This window comes from Epinephelus fuscoguttatus, linkage group LG14, assembly GCF_011397635.1.
Source record: "Epinephelus fuscoguttatus linkage group LG14, E.fuscoguttatus.final_Chr_v1".
In the NCBI taxonomy this organism is placed as follows: Eukaryota; Metazoa; Chordata; class Actinopteri; order Perciformes; family Serranidae; genus Epinephelus; species Epinephelus fuscoguttatus.
The window spans coordinates 34,391,075-34,413,297 of record NC_064765.1 but is presented as its reverse complement, the minus strand read 5'-3'; the positions used below and the strand labels follow the sequence as shown (position 1 = coordinate 34,413,297).

The following is a 22,223-nucleotide window of genomic DNA, read 5'->3' as shown; positions in this document are numbered from 1 at the left end:
AGTGTTAGCTAGCAAGCTAGTGTGCTAGGCAGTAGAAAAGCTATTGGGAATGCAAAGCTAATGTTATTTTTACAACAGCACTCTAAAATATATATTTACCAATCTCTGTCCATAGAACAGAGAAGGATCTGGTACTCGCGCATTCGCAAGTCTAAAACGTTGACTCTCCGGCTCTGCAGGGGGATGTTTCTCAGGTAAATGGCCTAAATAAAGACAGGGAGGCACTGACTTGCACTGGCTATATTGACCTGTAGACAGACTAGCTACAAAAAGCAGACATTAAATTTAGCCTGCGTCAATTAATAATAAGAGATGTCCAAAAAGGATCCTCTTTTTTATAATGAAATTTATATGAAAGAAAGAAAAACAAAATTTTGTAGGCATGCGAAGGAGGGAGAGAGGGATGGAACGTGAATCTACTGTACCTGCACTCCTCCTTTTTTAAAAAGTGGTTTATTGTTGTTGATTTGATTAAGGTTGTGTTTTTCATTCATTAGATCTACACTTAACAGTAGAAATGTGTATCCCTCTATAGCTCCTGCAAAAATATGGTTTGGGGTCAGTGTGTGTTTGAGGAACATCCATCCTGTCTTAAATGTTTCTTTGTTTTTTCTTCTGTTTAGTATAGTAGAGCACTTAAGCTTGTAAGAATAGTATCATATGAAGGGCTACGACATATCGATTATAATCACAAATTAAGCAGAAGGTACATTTTTCTAAAAGTGTCCGACCGTATCAGTATTGACCTACAATAAGTCACTGTTCACTTACAACTGGAGAAGCAAGAGAGTGGGGAAAATTCCGAGCGGTACCTGAACTCTTCGGCAGTAGTTGACTGGAGAGGATGGAGCTGCGGCGCTGGTGTTGTTTTCTCCGCCACACATTCATCTGAACTGTCGACCCAGCCGGAGCGACGTGAGCTGCTCGGAGCCTTCTGCCCGGGAAACCACCCTGAATGGACTACCACAGCACCGAGACAACAGCAGCCCGCCGCTTTATTTCACTGAGGACAACACTCAACAACAGCTGTCTACATTTGCCAGTGAGGAAAGCGCGTGGGGATGCTTCGCGCGGGTATAGTGAGAGAAACGCGCGCGCTTAATGATAAGTATTTAGACAAGTAGCTAATTAGCTTGTAATTACATAAGTGGTGTTTAAACCGCCAGTGTGGTTCGCGTGTCTGCTCCTAGGCTAAATTTAGAACAACGCGCTGCCAGCGGAGGACACGGTAGTATTTATTCAGTAGGACTTTTTCATTTTTTCATTAACGCACCTTGGATTTCAGTCGTTGTCACAAAGCAAGTGTGGAGCCGAGGACGAGGTCAAAACAATTCAAGACAGGTAAGCCAACACTGTTCTAAGTAGATGTGTCCAGATGTTTAGTGTCAGGTTCAGTGGCTTCATGGAAAGTAAAAGTATCATTTTTGAAACCATAACTTAAAACGCTCTCATGTTTAGGTTATGTTTATGCCTTAATTTGTTTTTGTCTCCATATTTGAATAATTAATAAAAACCACTCAGCATTTTTTTTGGACAAAACTTATTTTAATTTTGGCCAGTGCACATAGCTACCTTGTTGACGCCCATACTTGATGTACCATTCATAGAATTTAGGAAAGGTTACAGGAGAGGTAAACATCAACTTATTGTTAAGGGACTGTTCTTTACTATCAGTGGAGGAGGGCGGCTGGGGTGTGACTTTGTCTTCTTCTTCTTTTTTTAAAAAAATTTGTGACCCTCCTTGACGCTACAAATATTTTTTCCTGGTGCCTCCCCAGTGACTGAATGAAAATACATAACCCTAATCATTGGATTGTTAAAGCTTAACCCTTTGCTGTTTGAAAATTAAAAGGTGAAGATGAAATCCTGGACTGCAGGAAAGCAAACAGTTAATTTTTGGCCATATTTTACATAAACAGAATGAAGTGATTTTTATGAAACATCACTATATTATGCTCAGATTTTTTTCCTGATTGAAGTTTGTTGCACATGATGTGTCCAAGGACTGTCAGAAAAGTGAAAATCCAACAATAATTTCTGTTTTCAAAGTTTCTGGCTATGATGAATTGGTGATTAAAGCAAAAAAAAAAACATGCCCTCCAAACCACCAGTATTGTTGCTTCGTCGGCATGTTTTTGTCATTGGTAACATAAATACAAAATACAGCCATTTAAATTTTTATGCCCCTCCCTCCCCTAAGCCAAAAAAAAAAAAAGTCCCTCCCCAGTGCCTAGAAAAAATGATTTGACATGTCTTCCCCCTTTTGGCACCACCCCCTCTCTCCTCATAAATAACAAACAGTCCCTAAGGTTACTTTGAAAAATGAATTGCAAATAAAATCATTTCCAGAGTAGTTCTATTAAATTTAAAATTTCAATCAAGGAAAGTGGACAATGACAAGTATAGAACAAAAGGTGACAAAAATCAAACGTTTGTTCAAAGTAATTCTGTTGATTTAGCATAATGGCTCCAGTCAGTGCAATGTGGTTAAATTACTGAGCTGAGTACATTCTTTGATAAATCTGTAGTGGAATGATTGGATGTGATACTGCGGGATTAATGAGAATCAGGGCAGTCAATAGCTCACTAGTATGACATGACAGAGACCCCGGTCTAACACATTATGCAGGCTGACATAACCAGCCACCCTCCTGGCATCCATCCAGCCTCACTTCATTATTTTGTGGGGACTGCTCTTGGCTGCAAATCCTGAAGTGGCGGTTGCCTGCATTACTGCTGCCGTCTGAAAGGAAGGGGGTTTAGACGATTGAGCTGAATTCTGTGCTTCTCTTGTAATTCTCTCCTTGATGTCATTTCTGTGCTGTCTTAGACTTAGTGTCATAAGCATCGCCTCACTCAGACTGGACCATTAACACCCTGTTAGCCACAGAGAGGATTAAAAAAATCAAACATAGCAAGTCTGAAGGAGTAAGGGCAATAAATATACCCCATCTCCTCTCTGTCTCTGACTTTCTTTATTTGCCGTTTTTGGTGAAAGAAAGGCTTCGAGTGCAGTGGGTTGGTAACAGGGTTGGATGCGCTTCACCTCCACTCACTGCCAACAACATCCGGAGTCACTTGCCAGGAATTCCACCTTTGCTATTTGTTTCCCTTGGAGGGAAAAGTGTGTTACGTGGAATATAGTGAGGCACGCAACAGGGAGGAACATCCAGCTCAGATTAAACTAACAGACCACAGAAAAGAGGCTGTAACAAGAGGAAGCGCTCTGGCTTTGCAGCACGGTGGACGGGTTCCTGGCATCTAGCTCGGGCAAGTCCGATGCCAGATTCCTTCTCTTTGCCACCTGCCAAAGCCCTCCACCACGTCGTCTTTATCAAAAGCCCTCGCTGCGATTCCCCTCATCCAGTTCTGTCGCGGCGCTATCAATCATATCTTGCTCTCAGCAGACTCTTCTGCTCATTAAGGATGTGAACCTGTAGGTAGCCTGCAGCCCCCCTAGCCATTCATCTCTCTCAGCGGGGAGCACAGACTCACATCTGGAGCAGCATTTCAAAACATGGCTCTTAGCAGACATGTAGTATACGCTGAAGGAGATGAAATACATTTTTAAAGGCTACCTTTCAGCAGACGTGGTGCCAAGCATAAAATTAACAGCACTTGAAGTGTGTTGTTCAGACACAAACCTGTAATGATTTGTAATTTGGCAAAAAGAAAAAGCTGGTGTAGTGGATAATATATATTACAGTATAAAGGAAAGTTGAGATCACTGAAAGACAAAAATGCTAATGGCATGGCATTGTTGATGATAGTTGGCAATGGCTTTACATCTCCTTGCCTTTGTCCCTCCCTTTTTCTGCCGCTTTGTATAAAAGATCTCAGCCAAGACAAGTTGAGCTTTAGTGTGTGTGTGTGTGTGTGTGTGTGTGTGTGTGTGTGTGTGTGAGGACCGCAGGGTGTAGCTCCAGACTTCTTTTTTCCCCTCAGGCACCGCTTCCCCATCATGAATACGCCTTTGTGCTCCAGAAAGACACACGGCTAAGGTGGACAACTCGAGAGGAAAGGAGAACACACATTTGTTTCTGCACAAGTGCAAAAATAGAGGAAGGTGTGACATGACAAGTATTTATAGCTGAGACCTTATGACTTCACCTTCACCGGAAAAACTGCCTTTACAACCTGAGATCCTAAACTCCTTAAAATCCTGCCCAAAGACATGTTTTTCTCAAAGATTCCTTTCAGTGCTTTACTCTGTAGGTCTGTGATGAATTTAGACCTGCGTAAGAACATGAATTTATTTAGATGAGACAGAATTAATGCAACATGCACAAACGCTGGTTCAAACGCCTCACATTCCAGAAAGTAAAAGTTTATTACCTGTCGGAAGTGGTAACATATTTGTGGTGGTTTTCAGACCCCTTTCATTAGCTTTGAAAAACAACCTTCAGTTTCATACTCTAATATAAAAAACACCCCTCTAACTGTGTCTGTTAAGGAGTGTAAAATGGATTTACATTACACTGTCATGACACAAACAAGGGTTTTTTTAATAAACACATAACGATGCCCTTGTCTGTCTTTAATGTGCTGCATCCACCCCTGGCAGTGACGTACCCACAGACCCCTGGCCTGTTAACCCTCAGAGCCACAACAAGCTGTCCCCAGATAGTCCATAATGCAGCCCCGTACTGCTGCCCTGCCACAACACATGTGTCACCACTCAGCAAGAAGAGCGCTGGGCGAAAACCCCGGGGGCCCTGAGCCCAGCTTAGTCACGCCATCGTGGCCAAGACGGCCTTCCACCAACTGCAAGCTGCTCTGATGACTCCTGACAGGCTGCAAGCTGGCACAAACACAATCTAAGATGCAACCAAAAGAAAATACCGACAGAACACAGCATAGGAGTGGAAGGGTAGGGGAGGATGTCTCTTGCTTGGTTATTTTTGTCCAACATCAGGGTACCTTTGAAAAACCTTCATGTAGATAATGAAACCGTAAAGCCATTATTTTTCATCATTTCATTATAAATTGAGATTCAAATACAGTATGCCTGAACTAAGTGGAGATGTCAGGTGTGGACAGATTGTTCTGTAATAATAAGGAAGAGTCAGTGTCATTAAAGACTCAATATGCTTCTAATAGGGCTGGGTATCAGTACCTTTAAGGTACCGAAACATTTCCAGTCAAACGATACCTGAAGTTAATCCTTTTGGCACCAGGGGTCTGATGTGAGACCAACCCAACACCCCACCAAACCAGCACACTTCCTTTTGTTGCTGTCTCCGGAGCTGCTGTCCTCCTAGCGAACAGTGATGGTCAGTTTAATTTCTTTTTTTTAAGATATTTTTTGGGGCTTTTTTTAGCCTTTAATGGATAGGACAGACAAGTGTGAAAGGGGGAGAGAGAGAGAGGGAGTGACATGCAGCAAAGGGCCACAGGCTGGAGTTGAACCAGGGCCGCTGCAGCAACAGCCTTGTACATGGGGCGCCTGCTCTACCACTAAGCCACCAGCGCCCCGTCAGTTTAATTTCTACTGGATTAGCACGAGCTAGCACAGCAACAACAGCTAACATCCAACACAGAGTCATTAAACAGTCCCACCAAACTCACATCAACATCGAAATGGCAGACTTGCACTCTTTATACTACTGCCTTCTTTACTCCCGTTAGCATATTGATCACGTGATCGTATCCTTCCCGATTACATGAGTTATTTACGAAATCTGGTGCAATACTTTTTGCAGGTTTATGTACCAACAATTCACGAGAACAGTCTGAACTTTAAGGATATTGGTAATGGTAGTGCAGTTATAATTTTGTAGATGATAGCCAGCTCTACTGGGTGATATGATGATGCATTAAATCACTATTTCTGTTGAGCATTAAAATGTCTTACTAGTAGATTCAGACCATTAAAAAACTGAAAGGACTGTGTGAGCTGCAAACAGAAAAGCAAATAACTTGTATGCTTCACTTATCTGATGCGTACTGTATAATTGGCCTAGCCCCATTTGGGACTGACTCATCCACTTCCTGTCCAAACAGGGCAGTAAGTAGCCAAAGTGTTGCAACACCACCTACGTCTCATTACAGTCTAGTTGCATTTTTGAGTTTGGGCTTCAATAGGAATACCTTAAATTGTGGCACAAAGTGTTGTTATTGTACATGACATCCTTAATGTTCCTGGCTCAAACCAATATACGTATTAGCAGAGGCAAAACAAATGAAAATAATGAGGCCAATTTAATAAAGGAGACCCAAGATATCACGTAGCACAGCTCTTTGTCAAGTATGAAACATGTTTTGCAAATATGCATGGCCATCATGTGCACAAGGAGGCAAGTGTCACATTTAATAAACCAGCCGGAGACTTGTAGCTTTGTTGACGTCCCATTGAAAGCTGCTTGAAGCTGCTTTGTCTCTGTTTAACATAAATCTAAATTTAGGGTTTACAAGTCTTATTTAAATATTTGCTGTGCTAAAAACAATGTATAGACTCAAACAGAGGTAATCTCTCTCAATCATCGCATATGACCCACTAGAAGTATGTGGCGGTGCCCCCTGCCTGTATTTTCTTATTTTCTGTGTTAGACATTAATGGACGTGAACCTTCACAGCTCTCAGGTGGAGTTGGGGCTTTATAAAAAGGTAGTGACCAGGTGCTAGACTGTAAGCAGTAGGCATCCAAGAGACACAGTGCTGAAAGAATGTAAATATAGCATTGGGAAATGCCAAATGAGAGTAAATACGAGAGCATTCCTTTAAGGCACAAAAAACAACTACTATATTTTTTGTCTTTCTAATCCTACACAAATTCCTAGGATCTAATGTCACATAAATATGTAAAAGAGACTTATGTGTAGCCGTTGATCCTGTTGTCGATATTAAAGAGGCTGTCAGTGCATCAGGGTTTTTGTGAAAGCTCAAAAAGCATAGATTTTTTTGTGTTTTTGCATTGATTGATTTTTCAGAAAATGCCTCTGCAAAGCATCTTTAGGCTTTTCTGTCTAATTTGCACAGCAGGGCTGTTCTCAGTGTTTCTGTGTAACTGTGGTCCACTCTACTTGTGGGGGGCTAATTGCTTGCTATTTGAGTGTCTCAATTTTGATTCATGGCGTACAGTGCCTTGTTGTTGCTACTCTGAAGGAGAACGTGATGTCATGACACCTATTATCTAGTTTCTATCTGTTGTCTCTCGCTGTGTGCTTCACCCTCTTATGCCAGCACTTGCACACTCTCCAACCCCCACGCCAACAGGCATATTGATGGGATGTAGCTTCCCCATATTGAGAAGAAGTGGGCTGTATCTTGGCTTAGAGTTCTTAATAACAGATGCTGTTCTGTCATCCTCTTTATCTGACATTAACCTTCTTTCTGATTAACATTTACAGAGTTTCACGCTATAGCTGCACTGTGTCCAGATTAATGTGCTTAGTGGGGATGCATGATATTGGAATATTTGCCGATATCCGATATGCCGATATATAACAATTCATTTGGCCAATGACCTGTACTAATATCTATATATCCACATTTTAAGCACAACTACTTAATCAGGAATGATCCACAACAGTTGGTATGAGAAACTGACCCGTTTATTGTTAACAGGGTTAAATAAATAAACTTTTAAACTTGAACATTAACATTAAATAAAAAATGTAGCTGGTTTGCTTTGGCTGCTTTGGCCCCTTAATAAATAGAAAATAAATCAACACAAGAAATCTTTAAAATGTCTAACATTGAAATTGAAATAGCAGCAAGACTCCACACACTTGTGCTTTGGCCCCCTAATAAATAAAAAAAAAAGCTTAACACCACAAGACATTGTTGACATTTAACAAACAGTGCAGCCTTTCCTTTTTAGTTATTTTAGTAGTGTCAGTGCCAGCCTGGTGCTGCTGTTTCCTGGGACCAACAGAGGGGACAAAAAACCACACACAATATTGTACAACTGTTTAAACAAGCAATAGTCCATCCATGGCTCCAATTTCACTAATTGTGCCCAAAGCAATGCCATCAGTGCTCTTTACTTAAACAGTAAGAGTGTAAACCAAATAAAAATATCACTCTCAAAAAACCAGAGCAGAAAACAAATAGTCAGTTACCCCTACCCTTCATGTGTGTCTGCCATCTGCATGCTGGCCTGGTGGATTGATAGTAAGTACTGGAGCAGATCACTGGAATGGACTGCTTGAATCGTGGAGCGCTGGGCTGGCCGGAAAACCTGGATCGGTATTTTTCCATGCAGTCTGATGCGATGCCGATGCACGTTTTTTGCTAATATCGGCGGCCGATACATCCCTAATTATATTAGGTATGCATACCCTTATTGTGATGGCCCACCAGCAGATGGAGACATGAAATACGATGCTTTTCAATGTATGTAATGTTCTTTCATTGTGCAAAGTAAGAAAAAGCATATCGGGCAATTCTCATAGTTCATACGGATTGGAGGTAAGAAATAATTGCCCTTTATATTTTTTTTACTTAAACAACCTTGGTATTGGTAGTTTGCCTTGGGTGAGCCTTTTGAACCATGATAACATACAGTATTCTCAGTAGTATTTGCATAAGGACATACTGTATGTGTAACCTATATGTTGGTATGTTGGGTGCCATAATCCTTGGGTGCTGTAAAAGGAATGTCATAACTGTCTCTGATGCGCTGTCTCTCTGAGCTAGATCAAGTAAATGATTGATTTGTGATATGTTATTTGAAGCCCAATTTTTATACAAGTAATATTCACACTGGTTTAAATAAATAATTTGATTGTATTTCCCCAAGTTTCCTGAGCAACAGTTTTATGTGAAATGAATTAGAGGCCTGTCCCAAATATAGGGCTGTTGAGTTCAGTGATTTATGCCAATAATAGCCCGGACTATTAATTGAAGTTGTAAGGTATGCTACAAAAAACTAAGGAGCAGTATAAATTAGAGTTGTACTGATACCAGTATTGGAAATGCCTCCGACACTGCCTAAAATGCGGCATCGGGCATTGGCGAGTACAGCCTATGACCAATCCGATACCACGTAATGCCTCGTGTCATTAAGCATACACATGCTTCAGGCAAACGGGATGGAAATAGAGCGGATTTTAAAAAGCATTCCTAGGGCTGCAAGATATATCGTTTGAACATCGCGGTGTGCACATGTGCGATAGTAGGAGTTGAGACATACAGCAATTCATATCCCATCCATTTTTATTTTACGCGCTGGTATCGGATCGGTACTCGGTATCGGCAGATACCTGAGGTTCAGGGATTGGAATCGGTATCGGGAAAGAAAAAGTGGTATCGATACATCTCTAGTATAAATGGACACAGTATGTGACTGTTTTGTGACACCACACAGAGGGGTCACGGGATTTGTAGTTTTGTGCTTGATACAATTGACATTCAGCCAGTGGCTGCTCTCTTTTGATTAAACACATACAATGTGTTTAAATATAAAACAAACATTTATGACAAGGATCCCGTAAATTTAGTTCTTTAGGAATTGTGACCATGCTATGTACTGAACGGGATAGTTGAAAAATAAACTTGTCAGTGCTCTGTAAAAACACTAAACTACATGTTTCTAAAGTGAATCACTAACTATCTGACAGTTAATCGTCAAAGTATTTTTTTCCTATCAAAATTGCCAAAGAAAATAATTATATTGTGTTATTATATTGTATTATATAATATATTGTTTTTGTGTCATATTTTATTGGAATGCGATGTTTTGGCACTTTCCAAGTAGAATGTAGTCCCTGGTGATAGATGTAATGGAAGAAAGACAGGAGGATTTAAAAGGCTAAGCATCACAGTGATGCAGGTGACCAGGTAGCACTATAAACAGCAACAGGTATCCCACATGTGACACATTTCAGTAGCCCTGTCCCTGTCAAATCACATCACCGTTCAGTCTCTGTGTGAGCAGAGGCAGGAGACGTCAAGCTAAAAAAGAAATGCAAGGAAGCAGGGAAGGCACTGCCGGTACTCAAGTTTTCTCTCTTCCAGTGAGATTCAAAGTGTCTGCCGTGAGATCACAGAGCACCGAGGAAGCTTCCTGTTGAAGCTCCTGTCAAGGCAACCACAGGCAGCTCTTTCAGGGCTACGCCCACCTCTCTTCTCACTGTGGAGATGTATTGCTTGGATTTGGTCCACCACACACAAACTCACTGTACATACAAACTCACTGTACACACACACACACACACACACACACACACACACACACCTGTCTGTGTCTGTACAAGGATAAGTACTGACTTACACAAAGGCTGACACTTTCAAGAGCTGACATTGTCAAGAGTGACTTAGAAAAAGGATTTGTCTCACATTGTACAAAAGCACATGGTTACTGTCAACGACCTCCCCAGCGCTTTACACATATAGAATGGGTTTCAGTTGAAAAAATTGTTTTACTGTTCACCTTTTTTTTACCGTCTGCACAAATATCTTGCAAATCCCGATTTGTTAATAGTCTTAATAAGTGAAACGAAGTAAGCCAAGGCAAGAAGGTAGTTCCAGTTTTTTCATTTATTGTATGCCATTTTGCATAGAGACAATTAATTGATTTGATATTTAAATATCGATTGGGCTAATACAATGTGCCACAATGTACTATACTTGGTATGTTTATGGGTACCTACTAGGGATGTTCCTGGCGACTAATTTCCCTGTTGACTAAACCAAAATTTTAAAGACTAGTTGACTAGTCTAATAAAGGAAAGTTATCATTTTTCGGCATGGTGTATTCAGGCTCAACATATTCCATAAACTTTCTGAAGCCTTTACTGTCAACAAAGTTAAGTGGAAGCATATCTTACGAGGTCATTGTCGTGATGAGCTGCGTTATCTTCTCAGACTGAGCAGATCACAGCACCTCCGGATGAACTATGTCATATTGGTCTGAGTGTAGCTAGCACCACTAGCAACTACCACCCAACTGCGCTGGTTTTGCGAGATGACATCTCTCCAATTTCCCACCGTGCTGTTTAAAATCTTCAGTCTACTCGAGCATTATTGCAGGGAGGGGGACTGCTGTCTGACAGCTCTGTAGAACCCACAAGTGGTGGGCAGCTATATGACAGTTAAGCAGCCTTGTACATGAATAAAACACTAATTGGTTTAACGGCTAATATTTCTGGTGCTGACTAGCGAGAGGACAGATGTTTAATCGTTTAGATGACTTATCGCATGCATCCCTAGTACCTACCATATTATGTCGATACTTTGGAGTACCGATTCACATTAAATTCACCTGTGCCAATTTAGGTACCTGAGTGCCTATCTGGGTGAGAGTGCTAGGTTTAGATAAGAGTACCATGAAGCCTGGAAGCTAGCCATGGAGCTCTGAGGAGCTGCAGGGTTCAACTTCAGACTGGAAGTGGAAGCACCTCGAAGCTGGGAATCTAACCGCTCCATTGGCTTCCCAGCGAGCCAAAACAGCGCTGATCTGCTGCGATCGTTTGGTGTCCGGTCTATTATTTTATCAAAAGCCTTGTGTCACTGCTCGTTGATGCACAGAAGATTAGTTCTGTGTGACTAGAAAAGAACAGAAGAGCAGAACTGCGTTTTGGTCAGACATGTCCTCCCTGCAGCTTGTCCAAAAATGAGATTTTTGTTATTACAGAAAAAGATAAGTACCACGAAAAGGAACCATCGGGTACCGCTACCAAATTCCAGGTGCTGGAACCCAATGATGCAGGTATTGGTTCAAACGTGAACAGTATCCAGCAATATCACAACAATATCAGCATTTAGCACCACATTTGGATTTTCCCTTTCACTATTTGAAATGGGTAAAATCCTATTTCGTTTCAGAGCTGCATGCAGCACCTTGATCCACTTATCCCCTCGCTCTGTTTATCAGGCCACAGATGGGGCAAGAATTAGCAAGCTAGCTAATTCAATTCAGCAAGCGTGGTGCTGTGGCTGTCAAGGGCCACCCCCCAACACACACTGGCAGCGGCGCGCAGCGGCACCGTCAACATGTATTTCCCACCCCAGCCCTCTAGGTGGCTGTACCTACACTAGTGGGTGGAGGGTTGCCAACTGCTAGTAACAGAAGAAGAAGAGGAAAAACTTTGAGGCAACAACAACTTGAATTTCACGGGTGAGTTTCTTATCAAAGTTGTCTTATTAAAAATTTGAAACAACCGGAGTTGATCCTACGAGACGAGACATACATAAAAGGCTTCTCTCACAGCACTGCCATGAGCGCTGGCCGCGCTGGAAATAGAGCAGTGGGTTGAAGCAGAGAGGCGCGGTGCATTGGTCGGCGCCAGTGTGGGTTGGTTCATAGAATATAATGGAGGCGGGCGTTTTGACACGCGCCGTACGGCGGCGGTGTGTGTTGCATTTAACCTGTGTTACCACAGCAACAGAAAGTTTGCTGATCTGACAGGAAGCCAGAGCAGTCCTCAGACCCTCTGGCGCTGAGGTTTCTGTTTCTGAAAAAAGAATATATATAATTTCATTTTAATTGAAATAAAGTTTATTTGGTAAAATGTGTTAGAGACTAGAAGGGGAAGAAACTGTGTATGAAAATAAATATTTCACTTTAACCTCTTGCACTCCACCCCCATTTTGTAGCGAAAACACCTAAAATGACATACCCAAATTAAAATGACTGTAGCCTCTGAAACACTTTGACTACATGCATGAGGTCTTGCCAGGAAGCAAACTCTCTGAAGTTTCTTGTGAAAGTGTCAGAAACACTCTAGGTGATACAGAGACAGAGTAATGGGCCTCTGAAGTCAGTAAAAAGTTGAAGATTTTGCCTAAAATAAAATAAAAAAATGTTTTTCAGGATGATTAACTGTCTGTGGCTTCATCTGAGCAGGTAAATGACACTGTGGGGCTGTAGGCACACTATCAGTGAACACTTGTTTCAAGTTTGAAGAAGATTGCTCAAAGTATGACCATTCTACAGTGTTTTTTCCATGAAAAGATTCAGGCGGAGCTCCACATGACAAGAGCGCTCTCTACGCTTCAAAACAGTACTATCAGTGATCAGACAACACTCAGCCAGCTTCAAACATCGTACCTTATTGAAATCAGGAGTGATTATGATAGCTGATATTGTTTTTGACACAGAAACACCATAAAATATCACCAAATAAAGCCATATGAAACGTGAAAGTTGTGATCCCACTTTCTAGGCAGTATATCTCAGCTAAAAATAGTGGTAGGAGTGAGACCCTTACCTTTTATAAACCAGCTACGTGTCCACTCACGGCTCCGCCAGAGATATTGGATGAGAGATACCCCATTCACGCTCTCTTCCTGATTCAGTGACGTCAGCGCCACGGCTCCGTAGGAGACTTGTGGCAGCTCTGAATGTATTGTCGTCAATGAGGAAAATGAACGTGATCACAATTTATGGTCAGTTCTTTCGCCTTATAGTTACTAAAGTAAATATTGGGTTTGTTTTCCACAAGCCACACATCTTAACAACATTCTGACACTAAAGCTGCATTTGAGCCCCCCAACCCTTTTCTTAACATTGGATAAGCCTACGGTGGGGTATCTCGCTTCATCCAATATCTCTGGCTCCGCATGAAATCGCGAGTAATCCTTTAACTTTTCCCCTCGAAAAACGGCATGACATGGCTTGTCACCACTCATCGCGATTTTGGACTGTTTAGGCTGCTCTTGTTTAGTGGTGGATGACTCAAACTTTTCTCCACAGAGATTTAGAGCTTTATAATTATAACCATATAGAAAAAAAATCTGCACGTTATTTTTACTTCTGCGGTGATGTGTCTGTGCCACTCTGCAGTTACACCTCCAAAACACTAGTCGGTGGTGGAGGACTCTGTTAAGTGCTGTAAAGTTTAGTTTATTCAAAACTCACATTAAACATGGCTTAATAGAGACCCTCTCAAAGACAAGTACGCAAATTGGCTTCACTATAAATTGCAGAACTGACAGACAAACACTTGTCTTTATCTGGACACATTTCCCTCACCAATACAACATGCTAACGTTATTAGCACAAGTCTGTGGCATTTTACATTGTGTAAATTAGCCTAGCTACTAGCGATCTTTCCCTCTTCTCATATAAAACCAGGGACAACAGCAACATTTAACAAAGGTAAGGACACTCAATTTGGGCTCCATTACAACTCACAAGATTCACCAACAAAACAACTGTCACACTAAACACATTTTCCTTGTTTAAAGGAGCAATAAGCGAAATTCATCATTTCTAGATTGAAGGAATTAAAAAATTGCTATTTGAAGAACTAGAGATGTAATTTCATCTGGAGTATAGCATGACCTCACACACCCTCTCTCTGTGTTGATCTCCAGCCCCTTGTTTACAAGCCAGTCCGGCTGCGCGTTCATGTACGTTCATGTCAACCCCACCCCTCCCCTCCTCCTCTTCCTCGGAGCCCTTGGCCCTCCCTCCCTATAAAAGGCTACAGCTGGTAGAAGCACTCCATAGCTGCAAGCTACTCCAATAGCCGTAGTAGCTCTAGTGCTAACTCTGGGAGCTAATGCTAACATTCCTCTCTTCTCCGTGAGCCCGCCAGGCTCCACGCTAGAGCTCGCCGGAGCCGAGAAGCAGGCTCCTGGAACGTTAGCAAGGCAGCTGACTGGTGCTAACGCTAACGTCCCCACGCTTCTCTGCTCCGACTCACTGAGCCTGGCAGAGAAGCGTGGGGACGTTAGCACTAATGGACTGCCATGCTAACGTTCCAACTCTTCTCCGTGAGACCGGCTCAGTTGGAGTTGGAGCGTTAGCGTGGTAGCCGAGTAGTGCTAACGCTAACAGGAAAGCAGGGAAATAGCTAAACACAGCAGAGACCGAGAGTGAGTGAAAGACATTGCTAACTGCTAAACTAAGTTGGCTGTTAGGTTTTATTTCCTCACCCCTGTGGCGAGTGAATCTGCCTGCAGTGAAAGCGGGGGCTAACCAGTGCTTCCTCCTCATGCTCCACTTCACTCAGCTGCCTGACAGACCCGCTGCTTCTTCCCAATTTAACCTGAATAACAAACAGGAGCTAGCTGGGAGCGGCTAGCGGAGCGTTAGCCGCAGCATGACCGGAGGGAAGCACAACCAGTTAGCCTCCGCTAGCTTCCCAGCTAGCGGCTCTCCGTTTGGATCCAACTGGAGCACCGAGCCCTGGTTTGTTATTCAGGTTAATGTGGGAAGAAGCAGCGGGTCTGTCAGGCAGCTGAGTGAAGCTGAGTGAAGCGGAGCCTGCGGAAGAAACACCGGGACCGCCTGGATGTAATAGTCCGTGCTGCGGTACTCGTCTCGCCGGCACAGACGAGGCGAATGGGGGGGGGGCGTTGGAGAGCAGAGATAGAGGGAGGAGTGGCTCATGACACACTTAATTTTGGTCTACAGGCAGGGCACAACAGCGAACTTAGCGGTGAAACGATTTCGCTTATTGCCCCTTTAAATTAGTGTTTTGAAAACACCCCCATTTTCACAGGTAACTTAGCCTGTCCCTCCCGCCGCAGGAAATAATGGATAATCCTGGAAAGCTGTTGATGTAGCACTTTTCTCCTTATGAAAGTAACACGGCGATTAACGTTACTCAACCAATGAGAATTTGGTCGGACGAGAGCAAAGCAACCAAATAATTGACCAGTTGACTAGGAGACTACAGCCCTAAGATTTTCAAATCAATAAACATCAAGGAAAGATGGAGAATAATGAGCACCGGCTGATTTAGCATCCTGCTAGCTATTGTACAAGTGTTAGATAATAATAACTGGATGACCTCCATGCTCAGTTTCCAACAGGATATCAAGAACTGTCAAATCCTCTGATTTAGCGAAACTTGGTTAAATCATGGGACAGCTAGGTGACTCTCTTTCTATATGTGGATCAGACAGACCAGAGGATTCTAGCAAGCGAAAGAGAGGGAGCATGTGCTTTATGGGGAATAAGGATTGGTGTGACAGTGGGATTGTGAGGTGCTGTCCTGGTCCTGCTGTGGATCACTGTCGTCTGTGTTCAGGAGGAGCAACCGTACAGCCGTCTTTTTGAGGTTGGGATGTGTGGACAGTTAAATCATTCTACAATCAGAACCATCCAGAAACATGACCAATTATAAAGCAGCAGCCAACAATGTAGGAAGACACAAAAAAGTACTAAATTACAGTGTACGAGTTAAAGGAGCTGGTGGGATCAGATTTCACTGGAGTTTTATGTTGTATAATTCCATGTGACAAATAAATTATTAACTCATTGATTAAAATGGCCACCTGTGGGTCCCAAGGACTCACTACATAGAAAACCCATCAAAATCACTGATTTTATATTAACTGTCTCACCAATGAAATGAGCTGTAAGGCACAACATGGCACAGTTATACATAAGAACCCTTTAACCCTTTGTCTTCACATTATCAGCAAGTCAGAGTAAATGCACAGTCTCCCATAGGATTAGACTCTTCAGAAGTTCAATTGAGCTGAGCTTTGATTCTCCACAAACATGGTTTATGTTGATATTGTGGGTTGCTTTGTTTTGTGAGTTTCATGCCAAAATGCAGCTGTTATTATTTTAATTTTTTATTTGGTTTATTAGAAACAAATGTTTTAACAGGACTTGACAGTTAATCACATATAATTTCAAATAATCCCGCTGCATTGCTGCTATTGGTATTTTACTGTATGTCTCCCATTTATCCTGTAATTTCTTAATTGGACGTTTGTCAAGTGTTCAACCACTTTCTTTACACACATTCAGTAACAATCAACGAGCGTCAACTCAACCAGGATAAATGTTAAGAAGCAGAATCAGGCAGAGAATTGTTACATTGTCCATCTTTGGGAAAATGAGCAAAGTGGAAAAGAATGGATTGGCTCAACATTAGTGAGGAAACTGCAGTCCAGTCATTTGAAAAGGATCTGGTTTAAGCCAGATGACGAGTACATATTCTTACAAGCTGCTGCTAATTTTACTGAAACATAGGAGACTAAAAGTCATAATCATTTTGCCCAGAGACACAACTGTGTTTCATTACGGTGATCACAGTTCAGCCTTACAGATTTTGTAATATTTGTGCAGTCTTATGTTGTTTTAACAGCAGTATTTTGTGGAAATTCTAGCGCAGACATAAATGCATATTCAATGTGGCTATGCACCTTGTAAGTATTAATTTAATCAGTGTTCTTGATGCACTGGGTGTGTACTCATGTCATTTGTTGTAATGGAATATGGCAGCACAAACTCTTACCAACACGCTCATGTCCTCTTCAGAATTCCCTGTTCCACAATTTATGTGCCTGATTCTGTGCAATTGTCAAGTCGTGACACATTGCATGCCTGTGAAGTCCCTCTCAGGCGGCCTGGGATCTGTTTTGATGTGAAAACCACAGACATGAACTCTTTTCACCGCTATCTTTTCCCCTAAGGCTCGGAAACACTTAGTAAAAACCTGGCCAAAAGAACAGGGAGTAAACACGTAACACACACACACACACACACACACACACACACACACACACACACACACAGTGATACAGCATACACTCTGTCAAACACATGCTGGATCGATTAGCATTTTTGAGGCTGCAGAAAAAAAGAGAGAGCACAAAGTTTATTAGGGGCATGTTTCATACTTCCCCAGAATCATTGAACAAACGAAATTTTCCCTCACTTTTGTCTCAAATAAATCTTTTACTTTGAATGTTTTTTATTAAACATGGGGAGAGGGCAAGTAATTGAAACCTCTAAACACTCCTTAAAAGCCACAACTGACGGAATGAAGATAATGAGCCAATAAACTCAAAGCTCCTCTATATGTCTGTTACCGTTTACTGTCAGGCTGTTTATTTTTCAGATAGGTTTTTAACACAGGTGGTGGTTTGCAGAGAGGAGGGTCATATTTTACCCATTCTGACACTGTAACTTAAACCTGCTGTGGATATTGTGGAGCAATTTGGGATACAAAAATTGAAAACAAGTAAGTGGTGGTGAGAATACAGTGTTCATGTAAGACATGCTGCAGGGGGATATGTGGATAAAATGAAATGTCTTTTCTTAGTATTCACCAGGATTCAATATTCACCAGGTAGCCCTGGTGAGTAAGCAGCTTCTTTTTGAGTCGCAAAACCCCTTAAGCATCATTGTTAACTATGACAGCAACACTAGCCATGCTGACACAGGTAATGGTGTTCACAGAGCTAACAGCGATGCTAAAGGGGATATGAGGCTAAAGATTGAGCCACTTACTCATTAGGGTGACCAGAGGGTGGGCACAATGTCTCTAGAGCAACACTGTTGGGTCAGGGTGGTGTTAGTAGCGGTAATCGCTAGCTAGCTCCCACCAAACCTGGCTGGTGCGCAGTGGAAACTGGAGGGTGGATAGTGGGCACATGATAGCACAGCTAGCCTGCTGTCTGTCTCCCAGCAGATCTGGGTGGTGTGCAGTGCAGTAAACTGAAGGGTAGAAAAACTAACCCATAGAGCAACATGTACAGTGGTGGAAAAAAGTTTTCGGACACCCTTAAAATTTTACACAATCTCAAATATTATCATGAAATATTTGTGGAAAAATCTTTTTTGTGTTTCCAAAGGTGTGGCTGCATTAGACAGATACAAACAAATACAAATTATATTTTTTTGTTTATTGTTTACAAGAAAAACTAACAAAACTAAATTCTTGACAGTTTCAATATGTCAGTTCTCAACATTGTCGGTATCAAAGTCAACAAATAACAGAGAATGTGTTCAAAACTGAACAAAAAATAAATAAACCATCACATCATCAAATTAATATTTAGTAGTCCTGCCATTGGCACGTAGTAGAGCTCTAATTCTGGCTGGCATGTTCCCCACGAGCCTTTCACACTGTTGAGGGGTAATCTTGTCCCATTCTTCTTGAATTACTGCTTTTAATTCTTCTAAATTCTTTGGTTTATGCTTTGAAACAGACATTTGATAATCCACCACAGATTTTCAATGGGGCTCATGTCCGGGGATTGAGCTGGCCACTCTAAGACCTGGATACTGTGCTCCTGCAGCCAAGTTCTCCTGGCCTTGGATGTGCGGCAAGGGGCATTATCTTGTTGAAACATCCAGTTTTTACCTCGACGGAACAGTGCACACGCAGAAGGGAGCATGTGGGTTTGGAGAATGGTACAATACTTGGTAGAGTTCAATGTGCCATCACAGACAGTGAGATGACCAACACCAGCAGCACTCATGCATCCCCAAACCATGATACTGCCTCCACCATGCTTGACAGTAGGTACTGTACATGCTGGAGATAATGCTTCGCCTGGCCTTCTGCGTACCCTCACATTAGTAGGAGGAAGATAAAGCTGGAAACTGGACTCATCTGACCACAAAATCTTCTTCCAATTCCTGGCTGTCCACTTCTTGTGTGCCTGGGGCCAACGACGCCGGGCTAACCTCTGTCTCTCATTGATCAGGGGCTTCTTGATAGCCTTGTAGGACCTTAAGCCATGATCTAAAAGTCGGCCATGTACAGTGCGGGTGGAACACTGGACTCCAGTTTGGTTTGACCACTGCTGCTGAAGCTCCTGTGATGTCATTCGGCGGTTTTGCCTGCACATGCGGATCAGGATGCGGTCATTTCTTGCTGAAGAAACCCTTGGACGCCCAGATCTTGGTTTGTCTTCCAAGCTGTTGGTTCGTCTGTATTTCTGCAGAGTGTATCCAACTGCTGAAGGACTGCATCTGCACTTCCTGGCTATCTGGCGGCAGCTGTACCCTTCCTGGCTGAGAATCTTGATCTTCAGGCATGTTTCCTGCGTTAGGTTCCTTGTTTTAGCCATTTTTGTGTCTGAAGAACTTTCAAATGTGCTGGCTTTATGTAGACACGAAGCTTGGCAACAAAAATTGCGTCTTTTAATAAAAAGAACGACCTTCATCACTGGTACCAAAATGACCCAATACTCAATATTTCTTATGTATTTTTATGGAACCAATCAATTTTAAGTTTTTAATGGCTTTTTTAGGATTTATTTAGTATTTTGGCTGTGACTATACTAAAAGAAATTGCACTTTTAGACCTAAGAGTGATTCTTAATGCAATATTTCACAAATGCATGGGGTGTCTAATAACTTTTTTCCACCACTGTATAAGCAGTCAAAAATATTCAAGCAGTTAACTGATGTAATCCCTAATTCTGACCTATGATTCTGACCTGTAAATGCATTGAAAGGCCTAGGATACACATACGAGTTTTTGTCCACTTTTCAAAATATGGTGCTAACACGTGTATATATATGAAAATAAGATTAATCAGATTGTATTCCCAGGAAATATAAAATGTAACCTGCATTCCTTACAAATGATGAAATCCCACTAAATTTTGAGGGATTTATTCTTTGACGTTGAGTTGCAGGGAAAAAGTGAACATTATTGTTGGACCCTGCAGTCATGTCCAAGACGCCCTCTGAGGCTAAGCCATCCAAAAAGAGGAATATGACACTAACAGCTAAATTTAGAGCAGAGTAATATAAGGAGAGGCACTGAATGTTTTGTTTTATACCCGTATTGAAGCACTGTCTTTGATTAAAATAATGCAAATAGATAGTTAAATGTTGTGTTACATCAAATGAATTGTTATTTATAAACCACATTATCCAGCACATGATGACACACCCTTTCTGCTCACACAATGTACTTTAATCGTAAAATGCAGAATTCAGAAAATAAAAATATTTTGTGATTTTTATAGGGCCCAAGGTAGGTTTTCCACAACTGTTGTCCCTGACTGGCTGTTTACAAATGAGCTGCGATCTGATTGGACTAAACCTCCAGCTGGCTTGTCTGAATTGACTGTAGTGTTTGACTGCAGTTAGAACATTTTTGCAAGGAAAGCAAGAGTCTTTCCTTCTGTAAATACATTACATTCTATTTATTCTGCTTATTCTGTTTATTTAATTCTGTTTATTGACTAGGGTTGGGATAGCAACAACAGCTATCTACAGCACCCTCAGCTGCATATCTGGTGTGGAGGCATTGCCACTGCTTTATTACTGCACCGTGCTTAACATGATTAACCTGTGCTAAAACCACAGATGAATGATTAGTCTACAACTATGCACAGTTTTGACTCGTGGCTTTGATAGTTGACTTTCCTGTGAAACCCTTAGTAGGTGGTGACCTAGATTTTGCAGTCTGAAATCACAACTGTCGTTGGCAGTTGGCATCATATCAGCTGTAGCTATCAAATGAAGCTAATATTAATCCCATAAGTTGGTTGAAAACACTGTCTAGGGCTGACTTTTTCATGTTTCCAGCTGACTTATTTTAAAGCAATCATCTTGCAAATTTGCACCCGCCAAAAGCAGGTAGAGTGTTGGCAGAGTGGGTAAAATCGTCAAGCCTTCTGCCACTTTGGCGGACAGGGTAAATGCACTACAGAGAAACATGTTTCATAAGATTAGCAAATGATTGCACAGCGCTACACACCCACTTGTTACTGTATCAACGTCATAAGCTAGCTCATGCGTCAGTTTAGGAACAGCTCAGTGCGTAGCGAGTGTGTGGTTGAATGAAAATATGCAAGTGACTACTAGATAAGCTTCACTCACCTGCCAATGGTAATCTGTTGAGTGGCTGGTAGATTTTGGAATCCACCAACCAGACTAGCAGGTGGACAAAAAGGTTAATTTCCAGCTCTGGTGATGGTGAATGTGTTTTATTATTTCCCAACAAGAGGATCGATTAAAAAACATTGCAATGGTCAGTAATGGTTTTGCTTCCCAAGCTTAATGTTTCCTGTGTGAACTGAATTATTTTGATATCATTTTTTGTACATAAGTGGGTACATTTTTTTTATGCTTGTCCTTATGTACAGTATCCTCGCACACCCAAAAATAGGGCTCCCCTGGAAGCTACAGGGCAAGACTAACACTGGAATTAACCATGCATGTAATGTTACGTGTGTAAATATATCAAACATTGAATGATAACATTCTTATCATTAAATTATGTCTAAATTATCTCCTTGTAAATGTTATTCCGTCATAGATTTTAAAAATGGTGGATGAAAATGTAATGTGACAGATAAAAAGAAATGCTTGCCTGCCACAGCGACAGGCAGTGAAAGAAGCTAATTTAAGACCCTGAGAAGGCTTCGTCAGTATGCACTCGACGACGTGCTAACAGAAGAAGGCTAAAGCTAACATGCTGACAGATTTGATTTTCATAATGTGTGGGAATACAAGATTTATGCATGTACCACTGTCAGTGAAGTTGAGGAAAACTAAAATAGAGTTCCTTATGATCCTTTTAAGTTTGCATCCATTGTTGTTGCTCAGACCATGTTGCTGT

At 41.7% G+C, this 22,223-nt stretch overlaps 1 protein-coding gene across 1 annotated transcript in view; it reads left to right on the top strand.

Annotated features, from left to right (window-relative positions):
* Positions 1 to 807: 807 nt before the first annotated feature.
* The window catches only part of sertad4 (SERTA domain containing 4), a 34,780-nt gene continuing 13,364 nt past the window's right edge, over positions 808 to 22,223 (top strand). The window contains exon 1 of the mRNA XM_049596312.1: positions 808 to 1,341. The gene's annotated coding sequence lies outside the window, so the exon portion shown is untranslated. The remainder of the gene's footprint in view (positions 1,342 to 22,223) is intronic.